The 10,643-nt window shown below is 35.0% G+C and overlaps 1 long non-coding RNA gene across 1 annotated transcript in view; it reads right to left on the bottom strand.

The window, feature by feature from the left end:
• Window positions 1-5,017: 5,017 nt before the first annotated feature.
• The window catches only part of LOC307182682, a 193,619-nt gene continuing 187,993 nt past the window's right edge, over window positions 5,018-10,643 (bottom strand). The window contains exon 10 of the long non-coding RNA XR_013827232.1: window positions 5,018-6,436. This is a non-coding gene — a long non-coding RNA (uncharacterized lncRNA). The remainder of the gene's footprint in view (window positions 6,437-10,643) is intronic.

Genomic DNA, 10,643 nt, shown 5'->3' with positions numbered 1-10,643 from the left:
AGTATTTGGAATAAGGGCTCAGCCTACTCCAGTATGATCCCCTTGTAACTTAAGTATATCTGTAATGACCCTACAAACTTAAAGCAACTCATTTAAAAACAATATGTATCTCGGGCTTCCCTGGTGGCGCAGTGGTTGAGAGTCCGCTTGCCGATGCAGGGGACACGGGTTCGTGCCCCGGTCCGGGAAGATCCCACATGCCACGGAGCGGCTAGGTCCGTAAGCCATGGCTGCTGAGCCTGCGCATCCGGAGCCTGTGCTCCGCAACGGGAGAGGCCACAACAGTGAGAGGCCCGCGTACCGCAAACAACAACAACAACAATATGTATCTCCATAGCATTAGCAACTGATTGGGGGGGGGGGGGGGTTGCAAAAATTATTTCCAGATAAAGTCACATTCTGGCCTCCAGAATTGTAAGACAAGATCTTTCTGTGGTCTATGCCAGCCAGCATATGGCAGCCCTAGGAAACAAATATAAATTTGACCTGAAATGATATATTTCAAAATATAAACTTGACAGGGATAAGATTCAACCCATAATAATACACAACATTAACGTGGATTACATTTGAGTCAATGGAACTTGGTAAGTTACCTGGATAATGATATAAAATACGGCAGAGGTGGGTTTTAGGATGAAGCCATCGGGTAGACCACGATGTGTATCGCAGGCATGGAAAAATCAGAAATAGATGGACAAACCGGCATGAGGTTCTTGTGAAAGAAACCACCACAAAACTAGAAGAAAGAGAAGAATGTTGGTCCAGAAACCAACTGAATAAAGTGTTTCAGGTACAAGGGAGTGATCAATTTTAAGAAATACCATACGAATAAGATGGGGATTGAGAATTGCCTATTGGATTTACCAGGAGTGAGGGCTTTGGTGAGCTAGATAAAAGTGTTTGAGGTGAAAGTCGTCTGGTTGAAAAGAGTTTAAGAGAGAAAATGAGATGAAATGTTGAAGAAAGTAAATATAGAAAAACTCTTTGGGGGAGTTTTCTTTAAAAGAAGAGCACAGTTATAGGAATCAGTCAATTATCAGTTCTTCCTAAATAATATCTCTATGGATATACTAATTATGTCTCCAAATCAGATGATTTCATTTTTATTTTTTATTCCAGGTCATTAAATATTTTACATTCCTATATATTCACCCAAATTCCTATTTTGTCTGAAAGACACATTTTAAGTTAGTAATGTATTATCTATTGTGATAATTTAGTATAATAAATTGTAATATGTGAAGAATAATTACTTTACATAATTTTAAGAAATAGCTTCAAATTATAGGTCTGAATTTTGTTATATCCTTAACAATTTCTAATTTATTCAACTAACCTATATTAAGCACCTCATATGAGCCAGCCATATTAAAATGTTGAAAGTTTTCATCCTGTCCATAAAATTTTTAAAGTACATGAAAAAATATGCAATTTTAATCATCTAACCATATTATCAAATATTTTAAAATTATTTTTAGGACTTATATTTACATTTTAATTTGGGTATATGTGACAGCCCCATAAAATTAGCAACTGTTTGGAGGGGGCAGAAAATTAGTCTCCATGTCCTACATTCATAGGCCCAAGCAAAAGCTGGCTTATGTCTGCAAATTATATTTTTATATAACATCTTAACATCTTACATTTCTATTTATATATTAATATTTTATATTTCAACTTATTTCTAAAATCATTAGAATTAGACTAAGATCATTTTGCTTCTCTAGCTCACACCTGTCTCTTGAACATTAATGTAACTGAAAAAGTTATGCTCTGATATTTTCTTCTTTAATTGAAAAAAGATACACTTGGGGCATCTTGATGCCAAGTTAATAAATCCTGAGGAAAGGATTTAATATCGGAAACATGAATATAAACTTGGAATGGACTGAATTGGCTCTAGTCTAATGAACTGTGACATCTAATTCATAATGGCAGAAATTGCAGCTTAAATCCACGTTAATCAGAATGGAGGTAAATCACAAATCACTAATCATGACTTTCTCCTCATTCCCAAAAAGATTTTTAAAAAGAATGCAAAGAAACTCACAGTAGGACACACTCGTTTGACATATCTCACATGCTTTTATTTAGCAGTGAAGGGAAGAAAAGAAGAAAAATTAATCCCAAGTGAACTTCAAGCCCCTATTCTTACATAAGTGGCAGTTGACTTTTATGTCTGTGTGTGCGTGTATGGGAGTGTGAGTAATCAATGCTTTTAAAAAGACTCTAACAAAGAAAGTGTTCTCTAGCATAAAGTAAGTACATTCTGAGGAAACTGCACAGCCTCTGGGAAACTACTGTTTCCCACCTTTTTCTCCTGGTTCAACTTACTAATCTAGCATCATGCGATTGCTAAGTCTTCCAACAGAGAAGAGGAGGACTGCATCTCAAATACATAGGCATTTGTTTGAGACTCAGGGTAGCAGGCACCGAATAGGAGCCTTCTATCTGCAGCAATTAGTTATCACTCACAGTTATAAAAGACAAGCTTTAAAGTTGAGTTTACTGCCCGCCCCCAAGCAGGAAGGGCAAGATGCAGCAACTCTGAGCCCAATATAAGATTCTTTCCTCAAGTCACTGCATTTCTCCAATGGCCTCATAAGGATGTTAGCAATTTCAAAATTTTCTGAATCAACTAAAGCAGAGTTATTAGTAAGGTAGGAAGGTATAGTTCCAAAACAGTTCTAAAGTTCCATTATATAAAATGCTCCCAAAAGAGACCAAATGCTCCAAATTTATAAAGGCCAGATTAGTGATTGTCTAGTTTGGGGTAGTGGGGGTAGGGATGGACTATACAGAGGCTCAAGGGAAATGTTTGTGCTCATTGAAAAGTTCTAAATGTGGGTATGGTAATGGTTTCTCAATCTTATACATTTACTAAGAAACATTGCATTGTAGCGTGGCAATGGTAGGAGTTTATGGTATGTATAGTGTACCTCAATATGTAAAATATATATACATGTATTTGCATGGTTGCAGATTTCTTCAGTTTGTTAAAATTGTGTGTATTTAAATGCTTATCTTTCCAAATTGTTTAAAAATATTCCTTGTGTATTTGTTAAGACATTTTCTTTTTTTATTGAAGGATAGTTGGTTTACAATGTTGTGTTAATTTCTGCTGTACAGCAAAGTGATTCAGTTATACATATATATACATTCTTTTTTACGTTCTTTCCAATTATGGTTTATTACAGGATATTGAACATAGTTCCCTGTGCTGTACAGTAGGACCTTGTTGTTTATTTATTTTATGTAGAGTCATTTTTGTATGTTAATCCCAAACTCCTAATTTATCCCTCCCCCTCCTCCTTTTCCCTTTGGTAACGGTAAGTTTGTTTTCTATGATAAAACATTTTCTTACTGGTGGGTACAAGTAACACTAATACATAAACCTAAATTGAAAAATTTTACCCCAAATTGTACTAACTTCCTTCATTCACAAAGTGTACATGTAGTTGTTGAATGGCCAAAGCTCATTGAAAAATTTAGAGCATGATATCCAGCTATGGATTAAAACATAGGCATTTTATGCTATCCTAAATGTTCTTCTTGTAAGCTTTTCCCACCTAATACTTTTTTATACCAATTTTAGGCAAAGTTAATTTCTAATTTCATTTCTACATTCCCATAGTCATGAGCATGTGGTTTTGCTACTGTACTTATTACTCTGCATTATAGTTGTTTATTTGCCTGTTTCTTCACTTGTCTGTATGGTTCTTAGGCAGGGCTTATGCCTTATATTAATGTTTTTTTCCATAGTTTTTTGCACAGTACCAGACACAAAGTGGGTAAAGAATAAATGTTCATTCCATGTATGTTTTACTAACAGTGGGTTTCTTTTCTCAGTAGTATCAAAGGAATTGCATTGTTATCTTTTTTTTTTTTTTTTTGCCACACAGCATGCGGGATCTTAGTTCCCCAACCAGGGATCGAACCCGTTCCCCTGCAGTGGAAGTGCAGGGTCTTAACCACTGGACCGCCAGGGAAATCCCTGCCCTGTTATCTTAATTGTTTTCCTTTCTCCAGTTTTCTGTACTTGAGTGAATAGTAAAGATCAGTGGAAGACATCTCTTGGGATGCTCATTTGGTTTCATATGAGATTGAAAATAAATATTGAAATAAAGGTTAATCTAGTACTGTGCTGTCTAATACGAAACAAGTAGCCACTCATCACTGTTTAAATTTTAATTAATTGAAATTTTAAAAAATCAGTTTCTCAGCTACACTAGCCACATTTCAAGTGGTCTGTAGTCATGTGTGGCTGAGGGGTACCATATTGGAGAGCACAGATATAGAATCTTTCCATCATCACAAGAAGTTCTGTTGGACAATTTGTCTAGATCATCATCTATATTGTGAGGCTGATCTGGATTTAAATTAATTGACTTGAAACCAGATGGGACTATCAACTCCAGACATGCTGGAATACACTTCATTGACTCAGACTAACAGCAAAGTGTTCAAGGGACGGCAGAAATCATTTTCCATCATCTTTCATACTATCTGCTATCTCCATCATATGTTATCAAAAAAAAGTACAAAAATTATGGGATTACTCTTAAATTATAAACAAATTACAAAGTTTTATTAGAGAAGTTGATTCTTATCCCAAACAAGTAAAGAAAAAATCAGATTAAATATTATTTATGTTTAGCTGCTTTTGAAAAAATATGTATTAAAATGTCACCCATACATATGTTGTGTAGATCAGGGGTCCCCAACCCTTGGGCTGCAGACTGGTACCCGTCTGTGGCCTGTTAGGGACCAGGCTTCACAGCAGGAGGTGAGCAGCGGGCAAGCAAGCGAAACTTCATCTGCCGCTCCCCATCGTTCCCCATCGCTTGCATTACCGCCTGAATCATCACTCTCCCACATCTGTGGAAAAATTGTCTTCCATGAAACCGGTCCCTGGTGCCAAAAAAGGTTGGGGACTGGTATAGATAGAATAAGCATGATGAACACATAATGAAAGGACATTTAAGAATTCATCCTTTCTTCTCCTGGTTACGTGTTGAAGACAAGAAAGAGAAAACTATGACAAAAGAAACACCTCAAGAGTCATTAAGGTTTTAAACTCTTGAGATTACTTTCACTGAAAAGACTGAAAAGAAATACAATAATTATATGGCCCTTAAGATCCTAGGCTTACAGTGACAAGCTGATTGCCTACAGAGGGAGCAAAGAATGTTGGCCAGAGTTATTACATATTTTTCTATACCCGAATAGAATCATCAGTTCATGACAATTCTCAGCTTCAGAGTACAAAGCATTAAGGGAGACCCATAGGTTTACTCTTTACACTCAAGGGGTATATTTGGAGCCCAAACCCTGAACTAACTGCTTGAAAGATTAAGATGTATATGGCATGTGTCAATTCTAAATTAGCTAGATTCTAAGTACTCTAAATCCTTTATCTCTTATCTTTTTAATCACGTTGTAGATTTTATCAGGTCCATTTTATAGGTGAGTCAAACTAAGGAACAGAGAGGATTGGGTTGGAAAGGTACAGAAGGATTGGAATTTAGGTCTGGCCATTTCAAAAGCCAAGATCTCCGTCCCTCTGTCCCTCGGAGAGATTCAAGAAATGTGTAGACACTTTCGTGCAGGGATAAGCATGTTATTCAAAACAATTTGTGGTAGTTACCATGTCATTGTTAGCAACTAGAGACATCCACAGGGGGCTGATTGTGGACTGAGTTCTAGTAAACCATTTAGAACTGCCACCTGCCTTGTGCAGGTGTTTCACTGAGTCCACCAAAGCCTTACAGTCAAACATGAGGGATGTGGTGAAGATGACCACATCCTTTGCACCCATCTCTAATATTAAGCTCACATACGCTGATTGGGAGGAGCTTTGGGCCATACTTCTGTTTATTCCTTCACTCATTTATGAAAATATAGTCAATGTATATTTTGTGCCAGACACTGTTAGGTACTAGGGAAACAATAGTCCAAAAAAAAAAGTCATCCCTCCCCTTAGACCAGCTCAGGCCCTAGCCAAGGCGAGCCCAGAAACCCGACCAAAGAAAGCAGAAGGAAGTCTGAGTAGTGATCTGTACTGGGATTTGTTCCCTAGACAGGAAGATCAGCTTAGAATATTTGTTTTAACAAAAGACCTGCTTTGACTTTCGTATTAGATTGGCCTCTCTTACACGTCAGAGGAGACAAAAAAACCAACATCCTTACTAAACTATGTTAATCGAACCATACCCGTTAGATTTGATTCTCAGAAATGTCAGGAAATTAGACACCAGAGTCCCTACAGCAGCTCTCCAATAAGACATGTTGCTTGTGAGAGAAGTCAAAGTACAATTAAGAACCATCTCTTTTCATTAACTTCTTTTATTTTACTCACCCCCATGCCTTTCACATTTTCCATATTCCTGTAAGCTTCTTTGAGAGTAGGCTTCTGGCAGTGTCTCAAACTGAGCTGGGAGAAACAGTATGGAAAAACGAAAAGGATAATATCATCGTGCCTCTGCAGGCCCATAAAGTTATTAAAGTTATGTAAATAAACATTTTTTTTCCTGAGCTTAAAACTCACATTTGGCCTGTGTCCTGTATGGTTCCCCAACTCCTCCAAGCCCTTCCCCACCCCCATCAACTACCTCTTCATTTTAAGCTTATCTGATAAGGACCTTGGGATATTGGCCTCAGAATTCCAGGTTGTAGGTTCTATTCTCTGAAAGCTTTCATAGATAAGGACCTTAAATCTTATCAAGGTAGTTCTGTGCCTTCAAGTAATATTGAACCCCACAATATTTTTGTAAGAGTAAGAATCAGGAGTCTCCCTCCCAATTTTACTGTTTTTAGGTTTATTGAGATATTATTTACATACAGTAAAATATACTCTCTTTAGTATATACCATTATATCAATTTTACAAATGTAAAATCATCACTCCAATCAAGACGGAGAAGAGTTCTGTTACCCCCCAAATCCATTCATTGTCCTTTGTATGATTTATGATACACATCTTTAATTAATCACCGTTTGACTTCAAATATTGGGTTGACCAAAAAGTTCGTTTGGGTTTTTTCCATAACGTCTAAATTATCTGGCTTATCCTTGTTTTTAGTTTGGATGTGATAGTCTTTACAACTTCCTACATCTTAGGTGAAAGCCGTTAGACTCTCTCTTGACACTGTATCTAAGTACTAAATTGCTAGAGCTAGAAAATTTGCCTAGAAACAAAACCATTAAAGTTGAGATCCACATAGCTTTGGGGTTTTTTCAGAATCTGTTGAGGTGTCACTTAATATCTGTAGGAGATGTGTTAGCGTATCAGTCATGAAGAATATGGAAAAGATGCAGGGTTACACCAAGTTCAGATATCATTAAATAAATATTTTGATTGCCAAGGAAGTTCCAACAAGATGAAATACAGTAATAGCCTGAATAGTTTGTGAATGTATGTGACCAGACCAGGGACCTGGACTATGTGTTTCAGAATCCTCAAGAGTAACCTTTTTCGTGAGTTATGAAGTTCCTGCAGTAGACTGCAACAGTGGCTTAATTTGCCCTACTAAGTTAAAGGAAGCCACCTCAGTCCTAGTGCTCATAAAAATTCTGCTTATTAAGTAACCCCTATTAAGTGGGAAGAAATTGCCCTCCTGGAGATTTAAGATCCCTGGACCTCAGGAAGAGTTATAATTCAGTATAGCAATATTTAGAACTAAATCCATGTTGTTAATGCATATTTAAATGTAAAACTAAGTGCTTATTTGATATTTTATTTACTTGTATTATTTAAGACACTTCAGCTTGCTAGAGTTAAGGGGAGCCTTGTGATTCCAATTTAAAGTTGCTAGAAAATAATTGATCTGGATTTGTGAATTTAAGTAAAAATCTTATTAAGTTGAAATACATGGTTGAACATTTAATCACTGGTTCTCCATACTTATAAGTTTAATTTCATAGAACTAAAAGAATGACCTAAGTACTTGGGTACTTTTATCACTCAAACTATTGAAGTACTTTAAAATGAAAGTGAATATATTAAATTTATAAATGAGATTTAATTGTTAATGGCATATAATTAATTAAGCTTCTAAATGGGAGCAAATTTAATCAATGGCCTCTTAAAAGTGTTGGAATTTGCTAATGTGTAAATATAACAGCAAGATTTGTAGCCAGAAATAAAAACTTTAAAGAAGTTTTTGCATGTACAACTTAAATAAATTATATAGTAATTTTTAAATAAAATAAAACAGAATGATCTTTTCTGCACAGAAATAAATCTTGATAATAGGATACCCAAAATATTACATTCCCAGTTCTAGAAAGAAGGATACTACTAGTAACAATTAATTAACTATATCATGACTTTGGCAAAGCTGAATATGAGTGGATACAAGTTTTGTAATAATTGGTGATAAAAAGAAAATATTAAAGCAATACAAAATTGCTATTTTAAATGGTTGATATATTGTCTTATTTTCTGTCCCTAATGACTGAACAAATGTTAGCACCTAAATATTACACTGTGTTCAGTGAATTTAGGTGAACTGATTTTAGGTGCAGATCGTTAGAAAAATATCCCTTCCATTCTTATTGATACCATCATGTTTGTTATAAAGCCTATTTTTCTTCCTACCAAAGGTAATGTAACGTTAAGTGTTTGTTCAAAACTTAGTGTAGTATTGTGCAAAGTACATGGGCTTTAGAGAAGGACTTGAACTTTAATCTTTCTTTGACCTACCCTTGATCAGTTGTAGGATCTTGGCAAGTTAGTTGACTTCTCTATACCTTAGTTTCTTCATTGAAAAGTGTGATTATTACCCCTACTTCAGAAATGTGTTGGGATTAAATTAGATAGTATAGAAAACATCTATTTAAGCACATTGCACAGTTGGTATTAACTAAATTGTTTCATTTGTTCCTGTTAATTTTATCACATTTTATATTTTTATTTGTTCTTATACTTGACTTATACTTACTAGGTATATACCCTGGTCAAATTCCTTAATATCTGGGTGTCTAAATTTCCTCAAAGACAAAATTGAGATTATAAGAATTGTGGTATAGATAAAATGAGTTACTACATATAAATAAATGGTTTAGTATGATGCCTGAATATTGTAAGTATACTAATATTATCTACTGCTATTATTATATTTCTTATAGAATTTTGTAGATTTTTAAAGTCTTCCTTATTCTTAAATACATTGCTTAACATATTGGTCTCCTTAGCATATTAGTCTCCAGGATAGATTCTGTAAGACATGACGTGTTAGACAGTATGAGCTCTTACAATCAATCCCCAAATTTATTAGCAGCTTCTAAGAGTACAGGTTTAAATTTTGAAAATCAGCAGCGGGCTCTTTGCTACCACTTTTTAAAAAACTCAGGCTGATGGAAACTCTACTATTTGAAACGTTATAAGTTTCCCTAGCAAGGGAAAGAAAAGCTATAAATCTAAAAAGATTGCCTTATTTCTGCACTTTAGAAGTCCTGTTCCATCGGCCAAAGCAAATTATATATCCACACCCAACTACAAATGAGCAGGGTACTGTAAACCTACCATGGGCATAGAATATTTATGAACAACCTTGGTGACTACTACACATTTTCTCAAGTAGAGCAAATATATTTTATGCCATATTCTGAATAAAAGATAAACTTATAAAATGTTGTACCATCAGAAAGACATCACGACACTAAGCACGTTAGGTTTTGTATGTCATTAGAATCTACATAAAATATCAAAAGATGAAATTTTAAAAAGATTATTATCAGTAGTAGTTTAATTGCAGATATGAAAAAGGAAAGAATAATCACCCCGTGGTTTAATCCATGCAATGGTAACCAACCTAATGATTTGTAGCATATCCTTGCTGGTTATACACATATATATATATGCTTGTTCCTATATGTGCATGTGTGCATGTTTATGTGTGGATGTGCATGTATGTGTATAATTTTATAATAAATGGGATCATAATGTGTACAATCTGCTTTTTGTTCTACTTTAGTAATTAATATTGTGGAAAAGAATTTTTTTCTTGTGAATAGGTACACTTTTCAATATCATATATATATTCTATGTCTCACATATAATTATTAAATACTTTATTGTACAGAACTCTGTAGTAAACATCTTGGTATATAAATATTTTCACATAGTTATAATTATTTTATTATTTAAAGTTAAAGACATAGAATTTCCAGATAAAAGGAAAATACATATTGAGCAAAAGGAAAATTTCTTATCACTCCCTAACCTTGACTCAGTTTCCTCTGTTCACTCCTGAGACTGACACTAGTAGGTTCTGAACTAAAGATAGAAATATGATTGTTAAATTTTGACTTCACAATATTCCTGTTTTAAGACCAATTATCAAATTTCCTACTTTGTTATACCTAAACAAAGGGACTCAGGGAAGGGATTGTGAAAACAGAGGCAAGAATTGTTCTGAGATGTTAATGTAGACTGTAACCCAGTGAAGGAGAAAGAATGATTCAGAGGTTAGTCCTTCTTTACCCTGCACCCAGGCCAGTGCTTAAGTCATGCACCATTCGGGCAAAAGGTGGCATCTGAGGAAAGGTTAAAATTGTGATCGTTATTTATTCTGATAGACTAACTAACTGCCTGGCAACATAACTTGTTTGTTCTTTTACAATCTCATATCCAATGAC

The sequence above is a fragment of the Stenella coeruleoalba genome (assembly GCF_951394435.1).
Source record: "Stenella coeruleoalba genome assembly, chromosome: 2".
NCBI classification, from domain to species: Eukaryota; Metazoa; Chordata; class Mammalia; order Artiodactyla; family Delphinidae; genus Stenella; species Stenella coeruleoalba.
The sequence above is the reverse complement of the archived record's forward strand: the minus strand, read 5'-3'. Positions and strand labels throughout refer to the sequence as shown.